General features: G+C 32.8%; 1 protein-coding gene across 2 annotated transcripts in view; it reads right to left on the minus strand.

Annotated features, from left to right (window-relative positions):
* The window catches only part of LOC130446916 (connectin-like), a 475,789-nt gene that overhangs the window by 202,762 nt on the left and 253,163 nt on the right, over window positions 1-19,864 (minus strand). The gene's annotated exons all lie outside the window — the stretch shown is intronic.

The raw sequence follows: 19,864 nt of genomic DNA on the forward strand, positions 1-19,864 counted from the left end.
ATTCGTATTGGGAATAAACGTAGCTGGAAATCAATGAGAGAAATAGTATGAAAGGATCATCTGAAAAGGAGAAAAAACAAAATCCTCCCATTTCAACTTCATTATTCATAGCTTCCAGAAAGGTGGGTATCAAAGTGTCGGAATGAAACAAACTGAATTCAATGTAACAACCATCATACTAAACAAAATCAAAACTGGGTGATTTTATAGAAATCTAGAAGTTTTTTATGTATTTTCAAATAAAAGCAGTATGAACCATATGTTGGATTTGGACATGCTCCTTTAATAGTAGATATTTATTTCCGATCAAGCATTCAACCCCTCAAAAGTTGAGTAATTATCTGATTCAAATATTATATATCGTCGGCTTTATTGTGAAAGCTCTTAACTCACTTTTTCCAAAACTCACGTGAGGCATAGAAACTAATTGTTTCAGTTCCAATACCTCATATACTACAGAACTTATTTCGAAGAACTAAACACTTTTAACAACTATATAAGGAGAAAGTTGTGAGTTTCGCCCTCTCAGATTTTATAAAGATGAGTGCTTTGTCATGGAGTTGTGAATTCCTCCATCGGAATAATTCATCGTACTTTCGATTATTGTACTACTTTAGGAGTTATGTGGTCTAGTAAGCATTCTGTAATTTACTAAATATTTTTAGATATTTTGGCTGAAGTAAAAACTTACGTTATTGATAGAAACATGGAATGTTTTGAAATTTTTCTATCAAAATGATGTCTACATCTCATGGACAATAATTGAGGCTGCATGAAATTAGTTGTTGAAAAATTTTTTCAGTAAAAACGTTAAACAAATAATTCACTACAATATTAAACCAAAAATTAATCAAAGAAAGGAGTCAGTATTTCAAAAAATTATTAACGAAGAAGACAGTGAATACTAAGGATATGATGTAAGTGACAATGATACAATGATAAACAGAATGAAATACTATAAAATAGGAGGACCGGACGAAATAGTGAGTAAACTAATAAAAGAAGATAACCCAAGATACAAAATATTCAAGATCATTGAAAGAGTATGCCAATCCCAAGGAGGAAATTTCAACATATGTAACAATTATAAGGATATTAGTTTGCTTGATACCGTATACAAAATAGAAACAACATTAATAAATGAAAGATAAAAGAAAAATGTAGTGGAACCAGAAATAGGGGGATATCAAAAAGGTTTTGACAAGGAAAATCAACAGTAGATACGATACATACAATTAAAGAAATTATTGAAAAAAGCTATGTGCACAGCATTAATATGCGAATGCTTTTCATCGACTTCAAACAAGCATTCGACAGTCTAAAAGAGAGAACAATTGTAAAGGACATAAAGGGGTCGGGGTCTCCGCGCTATAAGTTAGGACTGGGAGGACGCAAGTCCTCATTCGGTTGAATATTCAGTATAACTTAATTCGCTGTCTTAAGTTCTTTCAAAAGCAATCACTTATCTACAATTACGAATCATCGCGAAAATGCAATTAAGTCACCCTTCCGTCAAATCACTCTCGTATTTGTTTAGATATCGACGAACTATATTTTTATATTCCATCTCGTTTCCCTGGGAAAGTAGAAATATTCTGGTGTCTCATCAAGTCAATACACTTGAAGGTCTGGATTCACGGTTCTTCAAGGTTTGTATGCATTTGTACCGCCAATATCGGAAAAATGACTAAATGTAGACATGACTCACCTATTTGATTTTTCACTGATTTTCTCATCTAGTTCATGTTATCTATCTACAGCACTTTTGGTTTGCTTATAGTGTATTGAAAGCAAAATTTCATTGCCACAAAATATTAGTCTTTTTCTAAAAGAGCATCCATTAAATCTACAGTTTTATTGTGTATTTTTCGGACATATGTTTGAATCTGAATCAAATCTTTGATCTTGGTTTTTGTCCTAAATTATTCGTGCACAAAAATACACTAAAGTACAAAGAGGAAAACTTTGTTCTTAGTGATACACTTGTAGCACAACAAAAAATATTTCTCATAGCAAAAATAGTATGTAGTTCAAAGGATTATATCGTTTCGTATCTCTGAACTTTGTATTCACTCAAAAGAAAATTTTCCATATATGACAAAATGTTGAGGACTATGTTCTTAATTAAGTGAGCTTTCATATCTGTTACAAATGCATTTCAGTATCCTGCCAAAATTCAAACTTTTAATTCATATTAATCTGGCTTGTTTTGCATATACGCTCGTAATTTACCTAGTTATCCATACACATATGCTAGATTTCTTTTAGTATGTGACAAAACGTCTATATCTGCTTATTCCAAATCTAAAGTGATCTATTAACTATTTTGTTTGCTCTAATTACGATACTCTCTGATTTTTGGAGCTATAAATTTGTATTATGTAGTTCCATATCTATTTTTATAACTAGGTGTAACAGACAATGTTTTGATTTGCGAGTATTCTACTTTGCCTTCTCGACGTCCTTCATTCCTATCACTAATTGGATGGTGCTTTATCGCAGATGATATCTTCGTTCTCCTAATCTCTGACATTTTAATCGATTTATACGCGGTGTTTAAAACATAGGTGATCCTGTCTCTGGGATAAATAGAAAACTGAAAAATATTTGGGTTTTGTTCAGTAGAAAATTTTCATTACGCCATCCGTATTCAAGATAAAGGGCGTTGAAGAAAAAAAATTATACACATTTTGTAGTATTTTGTAGTTGTATTGAAATTTTATAGAAATATGTTTTGGAAGCTGATACATCTAATGAATTTGTTTCTATGTCTGACTGTTATAGAGAGCGTTAGTTACACGGTTCGTACTGTTCGTACCTCATAACTTTTTTAATATTAGATTTATTCAGGAAAATCTCAGGCGAACTTGAACATCATTTAATTTTACACCAAAAAGGTACGCTTCATAGAACTCGATACTGGGTACTGTTTTAGAAATATTTTGATTTGAAAATTACGGTGTGAAACCGATGTCGGTATAAATGTTTAAGCAAGTGCTTAGGAAACATTAGTGCAGGTGTGTACATTAGAACCATTGGACGACGTTGTCGAGAAACTATGAATGTGAGAATTGAATAAATAATTTCTGGTAGGTGAAGAACAACAAGAGCCAAACAAATACATCTTCTTCAACTACTACCACTACTAGGATACTTAAAGAGCAATACCTACATCTTTTTCATTACACACAAGTCTAAAAGCTCTTGTCCGACGATCTACCATTTAGAGTAGATTTTTGCCAAACATTACAATCATTTATTCGAGATATTAGAAGATTTAATACTAAACAAGCCAAGATTTCTATTTTTCATGGAGCTCTACCGCACTTTGATATAAGGTGTCGTAATTGGTTGAAGAATCATTTTCTGAATAGATGGATTGGTGGAGGTGCATAAGCTCCGATTCATTGGCCTTCTTGGTCAAGCGATTTAAAAAATAAAAAGCTTATGCTACATGCCATGCTAAATGTACCTCAAGAATTTGACGTTACTTTAATAACCTCATAGCTGTCTCCCAACCGTTTAGAAGATTAATGGATTCGTGCAAACTGTAGACATTTTGAACACCTACTCTAATTGAACTCTATTTTAACTTATCAGTCTTTTCTCAAATTTTCATATCGTGATTTTTTGTTTAATTGATACATTATTCATTACTTTATAGCGTCAATTCTTAATTTTCAAATCAAGTTATTCTGAAAATGGTACATAGTATCGAGTTTCACCAAGAGTACCAGTTTAGTGTATAATTAAATGAATTTTGCTCAATAAATCTAATATTGAAAAAGTTATGTCCAATACTACTACGAACCGTGAAACTAGCGCCCTCTATGAGAGTCAGACATAAAAAAAAACTCTTTGGATCTATCAGCTTACAAAATATATTCGTATAGAATTACAAGACAATGCTCTCAGTAGTTGCCGCAAAATCGTAAAAAGTTTGTAGATTCTATCAATCCTAGAGACGGAGCACCTTTTTTTGAAACAACCTGTATAAGAGGTGCCTCTATATTATCTGGTTCGTGATTCCAATTTGCTAATTTCATAGATTTTGGAAAATTGGAACATTATCTATTTCAACAAAATGAGTGTAACATATTTATTGAATGTATTGAGCAAATATCTAATAACATGCCTTTGTAGTTGCATTACCTAAAATTTCCAGACCTATTGAATATCCTCACTTACGAAGCACAAGTCTTCTTCTTCCATTGTCTAAAATTTTGTAGATAATAATATAAAAGTAAATAAGATGTCATGTTGATCATAAAAGAACCCTTCCTTCAAATGACTGTAGATTGAGATCTGGGTATAGTTGCTTAACAGCGACTATCACTCAAGAAAATAAAATTTAACACTCTAAAGCAAGGTATCATTTTTTTGAAAATTATTTGCTTTTTCTGAAATTTCTCATCCTTATAGGTGATATAGAAGTCGAGTATACAGCTAGTTGCTAAGTTAAGAAGGAAATTTATTGAATTAAATTGTAGATGGGACAAGACACCAGATATTATCGAATGGTCTTCCAGGTACGGCAGCTGTTTATTGACACCACAAGCAACTAAATCAGAACAGTTTGAACAAATGTTGAGATCGAATTATCGAAGTTTTTTGTTTGACTAAAGTCGACGTTACGATTGCCTAAACATTTATTTCATATTCCATTGCATGAGCCGCTTTTAATATACAGCGGATTTAATTTGAATCCAGAAGTTCGTAATTCCGGTATATCCATAGTAACTGGATCAATATACATATATACCTATATATTATGGGACATTGAAGGTCGAATTCAACCATAAGCATAAGCTGAAACCTCTAAATTGTTTGCAGATCTCATTTTCTCCTACACAATTCGTTATAGCCGCTGTAGAAGTTAATTTAGTCAGTAGATTGACTCAATTAAGTGATACAGTTCCAAGATTCCATTCTTCTAGTCATAAAATACATACTAGATTGTATACTCCAGTGTAAAAAAAGTCATTTCAGTATAAAACTGGTTTTACAAACTATACCGTATTTTTTATTTGGGGCAACAGCGTTGTTAAGAAGATTTACGATGGTTAATAGGTCGTTGAATACTTCCGGAAGTTTCCTCGGAGAAAAAGAAATTTCCCGTTTGACGTTAATAAGCTAACTTTAGCAGTGAAAGTTTAATCAACAATTTTTTTTCATTAATTGAATTCACGTTAGCTTTTGGAATGTATACTTGACGTCATTCAATTTCGTTTAAAACTTTAATTTCGAAGCTGAACCTACAATAGAAAAGAGAATTTTCTTATATGGACAGAAGAAGGAGGTTACCAATTAACACCAATTTTGTTTGTGAGAAGAAAAAACTCCTACTCTATAATATTCTATAATAAATATATTTCCAATTAATGTTAGTATTCATTTATAGAAATGGTTGCTTACTCTTTTCTTGAAAAAATATACTTATGAACAATTAACAGCCTCATTTTCAATGACACAGATCTTTGATAGGTGAATTGAAGTTTGCTTATGGTAAATCTGGTGATAAATAATATGATGATAATAATATTTCCCAGAAGCTGATGACGATAGATTGAAATAAGAATAATGGCAGGAGATAGAGTGATATCTTCCTACATTATCGTCTTAACGGTTAAAAAGCGTTCTAATTCAAAAGACGAATCAGCAGTAACGTGGAGAAAAGGGTCACAATGTGGAATTGAGTGTATGATAGAGAAAACTCCATTTGACACACAAAAGCAGATCTATAGACGAAGCAGGATTAGAAGATTATTGATGAAAGATGTTTAAGGAGCAACAGAGACAAATTCGTGAAGAGGGAAAGCTAAGAGGGATGAGAAAGATTATAAATATGTCAGTACTGGTAGAATATTTAACAAAACACTAGTTACCAAAGAAGATGTTGATTATCACTCCTATCATCAAAGATTTTGGAATTCTCGTACCTCATTTTGTATGACCTCAGTTATTTTATTAATTTCTTCCGTTATCCCAACTTTTAAATCAGCAATATTCTCAGGTCTATTGAAATATACTTTAAACTTTGAATCACCCTATAAGAAGTGATCGAGAGGAGCGAATCAAGGGATCTAGCCGGCCATTCTATCGTTCCACGTCTTCCAATCCACCTGTCTAACTGTACGTGTGAAATGAGGTGGAGCTCGGTTGTGGATAGATCGATCTATCTCATTTGAATGAATGGTACTCATTGTTACAATATTGTTGTTAATATTGAAATATTATAGTATTATTAGCTCTACTCAAATAATAGACAGTGCAACGTGAGAAGGATCAGAAACGTTCTGAGTAGTAGAATCAAATTTAACAACTTTCAAACAGCAAAAAGTTATCAAGTAGTTTATCAACAAATAATCATATCAAAGACTCCATTGTTGAAGGAAAGAGCAGGTACACTGAAATAGTTGATCACTTTAATTTATCAATTTAATACAATACGAAGCAATCAGACAATAAGCTTATGAGCTTATGTAATTGTGTTAAACTAATTAAGTATTGTTGTATTTAGGTATTAGTAGTCAAGATACATTGTTATATTTATAATCAGAAAAATGCCAATCAGAGACAAATTCGAATGAATCATGACAATGAGAACAAAACAGAAGATATATCGCTGCATTACATGTAGAACGCGTTGGCTTCAAACTCACAAAAAAAGAACATTACACAATAACCTAACCTAACCTAGCCTAATCTAACTTAACCTGCCCTAACCAAACTAACCTAACACAATAACACAGAATATTTCTTATCTGTTCTGTCACAATAAACAGTGATTTAAATGACAGAAGATCCAAACGCATTTTTAATGGAAGTTGTGGTGAGTTACTGCAGAGGACACGCACGGGCGATTCTTTATTCTGATTGTTCTAAGATAAAAGCTCAAAAACATGAATATTTCTGTTTTTAAAGTGTATCGTTTAAGCTGTTTCAATAGTAGCTTCGAATGTATATATTTTGGATATTTACTTCTCCCACACCCGCTATAATGGTTCAAATATTTTCATTCATAAATTGAATAATGGTGCGCAAAGTTTATGGAATTAGGCGTCAACGATTCGCTCTTCAAGTACAGAGATAGGAGTTTAGACCAGTTGACGTCAACAATTAAGAACACCATTATAATTACTTACATTTAAGGCAATGATGCGGAAGAATCAATAAATGATACATTTTTCCCTTGTAACTCGAGGGTGAAAACAATTAGTGTATATGATCAGTCAAGAACTTTTCGGAAACTATGATCGAGCTAACGCGATCTGAATGTTCAGGAACTAACCCGGATCAAGTTCATTGTTATTCAGAAACTGGAGTAGAAGTAACAAAGAGTACCAAATTTGTTAAAAAGAGATGTAAAAAAAATAATTTTCATACCATATTACCAAACGTTTTATTTCCAAATAGTAAATTAATATATTATTTGCATTACGGCTAAACAGGCTACGACACAAACAACGGAAAAAAAACAATTTCAAAATAATTGATCATCCAGTGATGCAACCTCTTTTACCTCATATTAGGTATATTGGACAACTTTTTCTCAGTCTTTTCGCGTTTCGTGGCGTTAACAACTCCTCTAGTAGTGGATTTGGATGGGTTTCTGTAGTTTGGTTGTATTTGATGATCCTCTGGGATAAATTCTTGTACATTGGGCACTGTGAATGGTCTGATTTGTTACATACCATGGAGCATCTATTAGTTGACGGAGTATTTTAGATTGGGATCTCTGAATATTTTTATTAGATTTGGAAGCGCAACCCCACAGCTCTATTCGATATGTCCATATAGGCTTGATGACAGATTTGTAGATAAGGACTTTGTTTTCAAGTGAGACTTTGGATTCTCTCCCTATCAACCAATGTAATTATCTTGCTTTTATATCAAGTTGTTTTCTATTTTTTGATGTGTTGATTCCAGTTAAGTTTCTTGTATAGGTGGATTCCTTAGTATTTGGCACTATCTGCTTGAGGTATTTCCGTATTGTTAATCTTAACTAGCGGGCATGTACCCTTACGTAGCGCGAATGTTACATTTATTGATTTAGTTTTATTAACTTCAATTCTCCATTTTTGTAGCCACTCCTGTAATTGGTCAAGATGAGCCTGGGGATTTTTTGCTGCTGTTTGTGGTTCTTGATCAGTAGAGAGGATGACTGTGTCATCAGCAAAAGTTCCTGTTGTTGTATATTGTGTCTCTGGTATATCTTATTTATATAGTATGTAAAATAGTTGGCCTAGTACGCTACCCTGTGGCATCCCAGCTGCTATAGTATAATTTTCGGATTTTTCCTCCTTAACTTTTGTTTGGAAGGTTTTGTTTGTTAAGTAAGATTTCAGATGTGAGTAGTAGTTTGAGGGAAGGGTTCTTTTAATTTTGTATAGTATAGCAGCCCTTGATGCCACATTTTGTCAAAAGCCTGTCCAATATCAAGGAAAACAGCAGAGCAGTATTCTTTGTTTTCCAGGGCTTTATTTATTTTCTTTGTGAGTCGGTGTACTTGTTGCACTGTCGATTGGTTTTGTCGGAATCCAAATTAATGGCAGGGGATCCAATTCGGTGGAGGTGAGTCTTCAGTTATTCTATGTAGGAGTAATTTTTCAAGTTTGGACATTGTAAGTAGAAGGCTTATTGGATGGCAAGATGACACGTTGGTTGGGTCTTTGAGTGGTTTACCAATCAATATGATATGTGCAGCTTTATATGATTTTGTCCAGTATCCGAGTCTCAGACTTGCATTGTAGATGTATGTTAGCATGACTACCCCTTTTTGTGGCAATTCTTTCAGCATTTTTCGGGTTTAGTAATTTTATTTCCTTGTGTACTTCTTCTTGGAGTCAATGCTTTTATGGAGCTTCTTGTATTTATTGCAGTTGCTAAGTTTTGCTGTACTTCTTGGTCTATCTCGTGGTGAGATAATTCACAACTAAATCTGCTTTTTCTTTGTCACTTGTAGCCCACTGTTTATGTTCGTTTATACGTACAGGTGAAGCTGTTATCTTGGACTTCTTTGAATTTTTATTGGCTTCCAAATGGAATTATCTGTTTTTGTTAATTTATCAACGTATTCTTCAAATTGTGAATCCCTTACTTCTTTAAGTTTCACCTTTAATTTATGACTAAGTCGATTGAAGTTATTTTGCCCGAGCCTGTCTCTTTCCTGATGTTAGTCTCTTTATTTCGAGTGCGACATCTTTGTTTCCTTTTTTCTGTTTCGTGTTTGGGTTAGCAGCTGAAATTGTGAGTTAAATGGATCTGTTACTCTTTCGATATCTTCTGGTTCCTTAAGCCTTATCTATAAATCTACCGTTTCATTGATTTTACATGTTACCAGTATGTTTCAAAGTTATAAATGGGCAGGATGTCTGTGTAAGTTGAGTTACAAGCAAAAATAGTTGTTTATAGCAAAATAACATATTTCAATTTTGAAAAACTAGGCTGATGACCAGGATTCTATATATTAAGTTCCATGTTCTCTATTTTGTACTTTCGTACAACTTTATATATAAATGCTATATCAAATATGAATTTATAATAATTTTTGTCCTTTATCTATTCAATACGGATATGAATATTGTCTTTGTAATAAGATTCGTACATGAGAACCGAACTTTTTGGCTAGACAATCAAATCATATCTTTCCTCTAGACTTCTCTATTAAACAATTAAACCTCACCTCCCTCATAAAGATTTTCTCCCACCCAATTCGCAACCTTCAACGAACGAACACGTGCCTGAAAAATAATACCTTATTACATATTATGCTTTAACAAGATATTCTGTTTCTTGATAACAGTTTCTAATTTTTTATTCAAATGTAATAAGTAAGTGAAAGGAGTATCAAATTATTCTTTACTAGACAACAAAACATCCCATTAGCATACACCATTTCGTTCATCAAGCCGCTCTGCTCACAGTGGTATTGATGTCTTATTTTTTTGGCAGAGTATCAATGACTCTAATATTCCTTTCCTTCTTTAATTTTGTTTTATGAATGACCCACGGCATATTTATCATGGTACAAGGATGTATAATTCTAACAATATCAATTACAGTTGGTAAAAGCCCTTGCCAACAATTTTGTTTGATCTTCCACAGGCGTAGATCTCTTATTTTATAAATTATTTCTATAAATACTTTCAAAAATATATATATCTTATGCAAGAAAGTATCCGTCAAAAAGTAATCGTTATTTAGACAGATGAACTTGATTGTAGTCCTACCTGGAACTTGGAAAAAATCACTATTATACCTCGTTAACTTGCTACAACTTAATATTGAATTATAAAATGTAGATAGACGGCTAAAATGTACCTGACTGTAAGGGAGTTTGGATTAAACAAGGTACTAGACATGAACTGAGCCCTAACCTATTCGTTGTTTTTCTGAACAACGAGATTTCAAAGCAAACCTAATCTAATCATGAAGGAAAAGAAAATCAGTAGCAATTCTTTGTTTGTTGGGTAATTTTTTACAATCCCTATCAGGAAAAGGAATGTTTTTTTCAAACATAAATGCTGAAAATTCAGCTTTGTTAGTAATACTATTCGGTATCTTAACGAGTTGCCGCGAATGGTAAGATGCGTTGTCCATAAAGATTACTGACTGTGGTGGAAGTTAGGTAAAAGCTGTTCATTAAACCACTTATGAAATAATTTTGCTGTCATATCTTAATGATAATCAGCCGCACAGTTTTCAGTTTTTTTTGGAAATATTAATATAGTATTTGGCACGAAGCCGTCTTCACATACAGCGTCTACTATCATAATGTATTTTCATTCAGATCATGACCAATTCAAACAGCAATTTTTACTATTGTCAACCTAACCGAAATTTAGTACATCCTGACTGTCAAACCATGTTTCATCTAGATAACTTATGTGTCTATTAGAACCTCGGTAGTCTTTTACATGACGCAAATAATTCTTTTAAAATAAACTGGATGATACTGGTAACTTTGGTTTTTCATATAAAACACGTAGCATTCACAGCAAGAGGACAAAAGTGTGTGTAGTTGAACAACAAGAGTTGGTTTTCCTCTGACAGGGGTCAAAAAACCGACTTACCATGGCCAACGTTGGAAGCAAAACATTTGCCGAATGACATGCGCACAACGACCACACGATACGACCAATTATACCAGCGTCTAACACTGGAAGCATTGGACGTGATCGTGAGGTGTCGGCTTCAGAAGGAATATAATTTCCTCTCTTTTCTGTGAAATAAGAGACTATTCGACATATGATTAGCAAAATTATGTAATTATCAAATTCAATGATATTATTTCTGATATATTATGACCAAGAAAATATTCTGATTCCAGCGTGACGTCATGCGCAAGGCGTATCAAATTTGAGTAAACAATTCAGTATGTATTCCGTTCATCAAATGACAATAGAGGTAAATCGGCTTCAGTAGACGTCAATTAATGCCATTTGAGGTCATTTTTCATTTCATAAACCAATTATTATGAGAACTGTTGAGAAATAATGAGGAAAAATTATTAAATAAATGAAATTATTGATATGTTTTTCAATCAATTTCTCATGAAAACTTTGTTGTATAAATAAGCATTTTTGTTAATATTAACTGATTGCTAACGGTAAAAACTGCATTATCGTTTCTCGCGACGAGGGTGCCAAGAATTTTTGACTCGTTCAAATGTAGGTACAGAAATGTTGAAGAAAATTGGTCACATAGGAAATATAACTCTCAAACAATAAGCTCAAAAATCTGCTACCAAGTGAAGTTAAAACTTAATTAGCTTTAATGTATACAGCGAGTATAGAAGCAATGGGATAACATTGAAAACGCCTACTTTAATGATTTTTTCTCAAATTCGGTATCAAAACGTGTCCACGAATCAACATCATATCGGCCAGCTTTATCATTTTTCGCTTTTCTGAATAGTCAATGAAGATGGAATGGTTATGACCTTACGGCTAAGAAAGAACGGTTTTTACTTCAGTGGGAGCATATTCCAAGGATAAAGTCATAAACGAGAGAAGTAGTATTAAATATACTGTCAATTTGTTTAATCACGAATAGTTCATAAAAAATAACGAAACTGGTTACGAAAAAGGGTTTTATTATACAAATTTTTCTACATTCGAATGCTCTCCTTCAACATACTCCCCTCTCCTCGCCATACATCTTTCCATACGTTTTTTCCAGCTGGTCTTCCGACTAAAGTCTTCTTTAGTGAGGACCTTTAGGAGCTTTGTCGTTTTTTGCTTTACCGCTTCCATCAATTCAAATCGAGTCCCTTTCAAAGCAGATCTTTTTCTAGCCTTTCTAACCTTTCAAGGAAATCTTAGCAGACGCGTTGAAGCAAGAGCTTTTGGTCAGGAGTCAAATTTTTTGGCACCAGCTTCGCACAGAGTTTTCTCATGTGTGATTCCTCGAGTAAAATTTTGCTAACTGTTTATTTATTGATGTTTCCAGCATTGGCAATAATCCAGATTCTCATTCGACGATCTGCACTCACAATTTGGTTGATTTTGGTCACTGTTTTTGGAGTTGAAACAGTCATAGGGCCACCTGGGCGCTGGTAATCTTCAGTACTCCCTCAGCCCTCACCAAAGCTTACACCAGTCGAAAACACGCGCATGAGATAGATAATTGTCCCCATAAGGTTTTTATTCAATTTAACGCTAAATTTGAGATTGATACATTGCTCCTGTTTTTCGTCATAGATTGTTTTCGGCATGAGAAAAAAACACGTTCGTTTTAAACCTCTACTGCTACGTGTTTTGGAACGTGCATAGACAACGCAATAGTCTTTTTTTACCCCACACGTCTAGGGCGCCCTCTAGGCGCGCAGTCTCGTTATTTTATAACCATACCTCGTATTATAATTTCAATCTTAATCAGAATAATTTTATGAACTTGATGATACAGCTCAATGACTTCCATTTATTTGAATTAATCATCTAGTTCAAAAGCTCAAATATATTCTAAACCATTGAATGAAATTGATCCAATTTCCTGTACACTCTCATTAAACGAAATGAGAGTTTTATTAACTCCGAGGAGAAATTTCCGTCTATTTTAGATTTATCTTAAAGTGTGAAAATAGCATTCAGCTGAAAAGGTTTAAAAAAATGAAAAAGACCAACTGCAATTTAGATAGTATGCGAAATAAGCACAAGATAAATTCTTTTGTGGAACGAAGGAACGATAAAATCGTAAGATTTCCGTCCTTTTCGGTAATGAAACAGTTTCCAAGCTCACAGGATTATTTTTACTTCTACGAAAAAATCTTTTAAGTCCTACATTCAAAGGGACATTAATAGAATTTTTCTACTCATGATTACTACTCATCTCATTTTGTGAAACGAAATATTTGAGGGAGATTGAATGATAAAAGGGATAGAGTCCTGAATATAATTCATGATTGTTCCTTGATATTAATTGTTTGATTAACTATCTTGCCATTTCATAGTCGAATAAAAATTATTTATGTTTCTAAATGTCCTTGACTTTAGGTTTCTTCTGTTTCAATATTTGTTTTTTCAATAATTTTTAATAAGAAAGATAGATATTGACGTTTCGATTAATTTTAACTCTTTATCAAAATATGATATTGACACTGATAATTTGCGTATTTATATCAATCAATAGATAAGACTTTTGTCATGAATATCAAAATAAGAATAAAATCAAAATAGAACTTGGTTCTAATAAGAAAAATTAATTTTTCTGTAGTCCTTACATCTCAAATATGTTATCATCATATTCGATGTCATGTCATCATGAATACGGAATATCAAAAAGTGAACGATTTTCTTAAATAAATTATTATGTTGTGAATTAAATAAGTATTTGGTTATAAGTGTTAGTAGACAGTTAAGTGATTAGTGAATAGTTGGGTGTACTTAGTGTTATTGTATGAATAAATTCCGTGTATAAAAATTCACCTTACGGGGTGGATATTATGGTGGTGGTAATAATAACTAAAATATAATATTTCCTACTCCAACAATATAGAAGAATAAGTGCTGTACTTTGCAAGAAAGTTTTTGTTTTCTCAATACCTTTCGATATGTTAATTTGAATGATCGTAGATCGAAGTTGTGCACTGTTAAAATTCTATGAAATTAACATTTTTCGTAATAATGTCCTAGTATAATTGATTACTTCTAGTTTTTATTATCAGATGTCACGTTAAGATAAATACCATACCATGCAATAATGTAATTGTGACAACTACAATTCATATTTGGAAATGAGTGTTGTAACAAATTGTCGCTATTATAGGAAGTTATAGAAAAAGTTTTCCAATGGTCGATTAGCTATTGAACCAACGACCTGTGCTAATGATGATTAGAAATATATTTTTTAAGTCCCAATAATTCAATCATTTGGGTAAATAGCACCAAATTTTTTGTGCTTTCTATCTACCTACTATCGGAAAAGTTCAATTAATATGTTGGATTTTTCGAGTTCAAAATCAAATTTTGCTACATATGTTTTCAATAATTCTAAAAACACGAGCGGAGCGGAGAGGCGGGGGTTGGTTGTTTTGTAGGTTAGAGCGTCCAGTTTCAGTAGCAATGGCGCATCACGGTTTAGTTGTTAAATATTTCTTAAAAAGTAATTTATGAACTCCAGAAGCTACGGCGTAGGTTTTTCAAAGTCCTCGCCGATCCACTAGGCGTCGCGCTCCAACTCTGAACTTGTGTCGACGCTCGCTGCAGCGCATCCTGAACGATGATTTAAAATTTTATCCTTATAAAATTGTGATCGTACAGAAGATTCATAAACGCGATTACAAACAACGGAGAATATTTTGTGGGAGAATGCTTGATGTTCTTTCCATTGAAGATGTTATGTTAGTGATGAGTGATGAAGCGCACTATCATACAGACAAGCAAAACTGTCGCAATTGGGCAGCAGAAAACCCAAAAGGACTGCATCAAAAACCACTGCACATTACAAAAGTGACCATTTGGTGTGAAGTTTCGAAAAAATAATCATTGGGCCTTACGTTTTTAAGGAAGATGGTGTTACTGTAATCGTAAGTTCTAAACGATATGTTGCAATGCTACGTAATTTGTTGCGGCCACAACATGCAGCGTTAGGGGTAAACAAAGCAATTATATCGGAATGATCCCTCATCATATAAAAATTTGATAAATGCTGCAAGTAGTTCAAATGAGATAGCTCATTTCATTTATTTCTTCTAGCGACACAGGATCGGTGCTTTACATAGCCTAGCATTTGGTGTGGGCCTAATATCTTCTTGAGAACGGCTATGTTTGCACCAGAAGTTTTGGCTCCACAGTCAATTATTCTTCATGCAGTGAATTTTTTGTTTGAAAAGAAAATTTGGCAGTATAATTTGCTTCTTCAGGCGATTTTTTTTTGTATTTTCTGTAGTGATCCACAGCTCTTCCATTACAATAAAATAATATTGATTCATCTGAACAAAAATTACTGAATTTTGGAGGAAATACAGGAAATTGAGTAATGGACACTGTATAAAAGTTATGAAAACAGAAATTAATATTGCTGTAGCTAATCAGAATTCTCTCTACAGTTTGTCAGGTTCAATTCTATTCTTGTTGTATTGATTCGCTTCATGATCCATTCCTTCATTATTTTATCAAAGAATCCCAATTTGTACAAATAGTAACTGACACAAAAAACGTATGTAATACGTTTACAATGCTGATGTATTGATCATTTTCTCCATTCCGATTTCGTTCCTCCAGAACATGAGATTTGAATGCATTAATCGCTTTTTCAGGTATAGCAAAACGTTGATCTCGTAATTCATTTGAGATTACTCATCAATTCGATGTTTCAACTTTTCAAAAACTTTTTGTTTGAACTGATGTGTTCGAGCTCGCATTGTCGTGGTGAACGATGGTTCTTCTTCTGCGATTGGTTTTCCTGATTTTTTCGAACACATCAAGCAAAAAAATGCTGTAACGGTGGTGACATGTCCAGTTACCAAACAGGCTACTATTTGCTGCTAAATGCTTAGTGCGCGAACAACTTTTGTTGGGTTTGGATCGTTTTGAAAGACCTATACAATCGATTGTTATTGGGACGTGGTGGGACATTAAATAGAAACTGTATAAATTCATATCTAAGCAATTAAATAATCACTCATAAACTCTAAGTTAACTGTTATATATAAGAAATGAAACAAAACAGAAAAGTGAAGTAAAAAGGTTTTCCATATAACATAAAGCTTCTTTTAGAATTTTTCTTGGTCTATTTTAGTGCAGTATTGTACCTTTTTAGTGTATTTTCTTTTTTCAAATCATCTGGTAGGTTGTTATATGAGTGCAAATAACTTCTCTGTCCCATGTTTTCACTCATAACTTCTCTGTCCCATGTTCTCACTCATAAGGGGTGCAACATACTTTTGTATATTTCTAATTCCCTAGCTATGTATGAGTATATAATATAATATATTTGAAGGATATCCAATACTTTAACTTCAATGAAAAGTTTATCATTGGGATACCAAATCTTCTTGTTCAGAAGTAATTTATTCGAAACTTGTAGTGCTTTATAGTGTGTTTTTGAAGCACCTCCCCAGCCTATGATTACATAACTTAAAAGTGTTTTCACTAAACTCTGATAAACCATAATTCTCTCTTTTAAATTCAAGAATTCGTCAATTTTTTTAAAACTAGACTCCTTAAGTACGCAGTAAGTAATTACTTTTCTTTATATCGCCATGCCGTCGTTTTGAATATATGTTTCGAAATTTAGGGAATTATTTATCTTTAAGTATAAGCAGGTTAAAAATTGAATCCTACTCACCAATAACTAATAGCGCTGTCTTACCCAAGTGGAACTGAATTAGCAGTTGGCCAAATAAACTCTTCAAACACTTTTATTCCAATATATTGACCGATGTGATTATTGGTAAGAATACAAACAAACAAGTTGTTCAAAACTAGAAGGATTCCAAACTTCATGAATAAAGAGCAGTGGGATTTAATCTGAGTTGAAATTATTTCCTGTTTGTATAGAAGATCACTTCCATGATCAGCGACATGACCATTTCTAGCTTGTTTAATGTTTAAATATTCAATTTTAATTGTCTGGGGACTAAGAGTTGTTCGAAATAGTTCAAAATGCAAACGTGTAGCTACAGTAACTTATTAGTTAATATGCTATGTTGAATTCCTATTAAAGTTGCAGAATATAATTTACGAATTGTTGGGCAGAGTAACCGAATTAGATTTCGTTGAGTTATTGTTATATCAGACTCCATGAATGTTATATTGTTGATGACGTTAATTTGAATAATAGTTGGTTTTCCTGGATGGTGATAGTTTCATATTTTTCATTTAAAGTAAGTATCTTACTGAATGGAAAGTAGAGCGTGTATCGAATAACAATGAAGGTAATATATTTCCAATCTGCAAAATCCATTGGGTCTAAAAAACTAATTTAAAAGTTTGTAACTCGGCTAAAATCGATGTAATATCGCTAGAAGGCTGATATGCACTTCGTGTAGAGATATCACTATATTATTTGTACTGTACGTAATTAAATTCCTCAGATTAGTATACGAAAGCGACACCCAGATATTGCTTTAGTTATAACAACAAACTGGCTAAAATTGAACCGGAGAAATTGAATATGATCACTATTATATTATTATAGATCTGCTGATCTGAATCAGATTTCAACCCCTCAGTCATGACATGAAAATAACGAGAAAGTTTCCTCAGGAGATATTTTTATTACAATCACAATCCATTCATAATCAATACTCGGTTAACGAATACAAATTCTACAAATAATGGATTTTTAACAGTTTCAGACTGTACTGGAGCCTTTACGAATATCTCTCCCGTTCTTAAGAGCTGTTATCATTCCTTCATTATTCAGCATATAACGTAGATTCAACTATTATATTATTTGATATGGAGAGTTCTGAAAATCAGAGATACACTACAACAAATATATCGATTGGAATTAACAGATTGAAAGTTACATGGTGGAAGTTGAAGTGCCAGAGTGGTCATTTTAATCCTATAAGTTCAATCTGCCATTATTCTTAGAAATATAATAGGAGGCAAAATAATTGTCAAAAGTTATAATTGCAGAATGTAAAATATTTCGCAAACATCCGTTATGAAAATTTCACGTGATAAATTCTATCCATACAAAGTAACGTTGGTTCAAGAGTTGTCAGATGACAATTTTGATAGACGTAAAGAGTTTGCAGATGGAAAAATGCTACAATCAAAACGATCCATATTTTTCAAGTAATGCGATGAGGCCACGTTTTTTGTTAATGGAAATGTAAATCGGCATAATTGTAGATACTAGTCACGTAACAATCCTTATTGGATGCGTGATTCCCAGATCCAATTTCCCAAAAAACTGAATTTATGTGCTGGAATAATAGGCCACAAAACGAATCCTTTCGATTATTTCCTTTAGGTCACTTAAAAAACATGCCAATATTCAGGAACTTAGAAGAGATAGGATTACCACAAAGATAAGAAGGATTCAGCAGTCAGGGATGCTGCAAAATGTGTTCCAAAGTTGTGAAAATCGAATGGCTTGTTGTATTTAAGTGGATGGATAACATTTTTAATTTTTCTACCTCACAAATATGGATCTACTTCTAACATGACACAAACATTTGAAGATTTGTCTTCAGTTGTTTTATGTTTTAATATTTTACTGCACCATTTTCGTTGAACTTTTCACTAACTCACTGACACTAGAACTTGTAACCATATTTGTATTATCACTTACATTTTTGAAGAATATTCAAACTAAACGAGTTTAATGCAGTCTTGGTGAGGATACTGTAAATGTAGCTATAACTTCGAAGTTATGGCATTTAGGTATAGAGAATATCACATGAGAAATAATCAGTATCTTTATAATTTTTCCGGAAAAGGAATGATCTGACAACAATCTAGATACCACCATGATACCAGCCGTACCATCTTTGCGCACAAAAATTTTATGAAAATAGTACAAACCGTTTCCGAGATTATTGAGGCGTTCCCTACATAAAACTTACACTGTATTATGATTATATTTTGAATCAAATATTTTAAACTCAATTTTAATCCTTATTTGCGTTGTTTCACATGAGTATACTGAAAAATATCGTTCATAACACGTCAAGAAATGGATTTTCCTGTGCTTGTATAACTTACCGAGAATTTGTGACGCACCCTCGGAAAAATCCTCTTTTCCTAATGATAATGTTGAACACGAGAAGTCTTGCAAGCACGGAAAAGTCCATTTCCGGACGTGTTATGAACGATACTTTTTATTATACTCATATGAAAACAACACAAAAAAAATTTAGAATTAAATTTAGAACATTTTGTTTTCAAAGAAATCATAATACATCGTAATAGAATAGTTCTTCCAATATCAATTGCAAAAGACAGTTATGCGAGGATTAATCAATATTTCATAAATGCGCACGGCACTTATACTAAAGTGAACTCATCATATCCACAGTTCTTCAGGCCATAGGCGAATGAAGACAATGAAATTGCTCAGTGTAGTGAAAATAAAGACAGTTATGAATTTGATAATAAAGATTTAGATCTACAAACACAGAAAATTATTTTAAATGTATTTGAATGTTTAAAAAATATATTTATACAAACTTTCCAGAACAGAATCGAAAAACATGTAAAGAAAAACTGAAATCAGGTGACAAACCCACTCAAGACGCGCTATTTTGAAAATGGCACCTTCACGTCTTTGTAAAAAACACATGAAAACAAGATCTTTTCCGATAAGTTCAATAAAATACTATATTTCCTGAATCATATTTTGACGCCATTTGTCTCATACCACAAACCCCTATATTCGTAAGGAAAGTTGACTTAACTTGTTGCAC

Source organism: Diorhabda sublineata, chromosome 7 (assembly GCF_026230105.1).
Source record: "Diorhabda sublineata isolate icDioSubl1.1 chromosome 7, icDioSubl1.1, whole genome shotgun sequence".
Taxonomy (NCBI): domain Eukaryota; kingdom Metazoa; phylum Arthropoda; class Insecta; order Coleoptera; family Chrysomelidae; genus Diorhabda; species Diorhabda sublineata.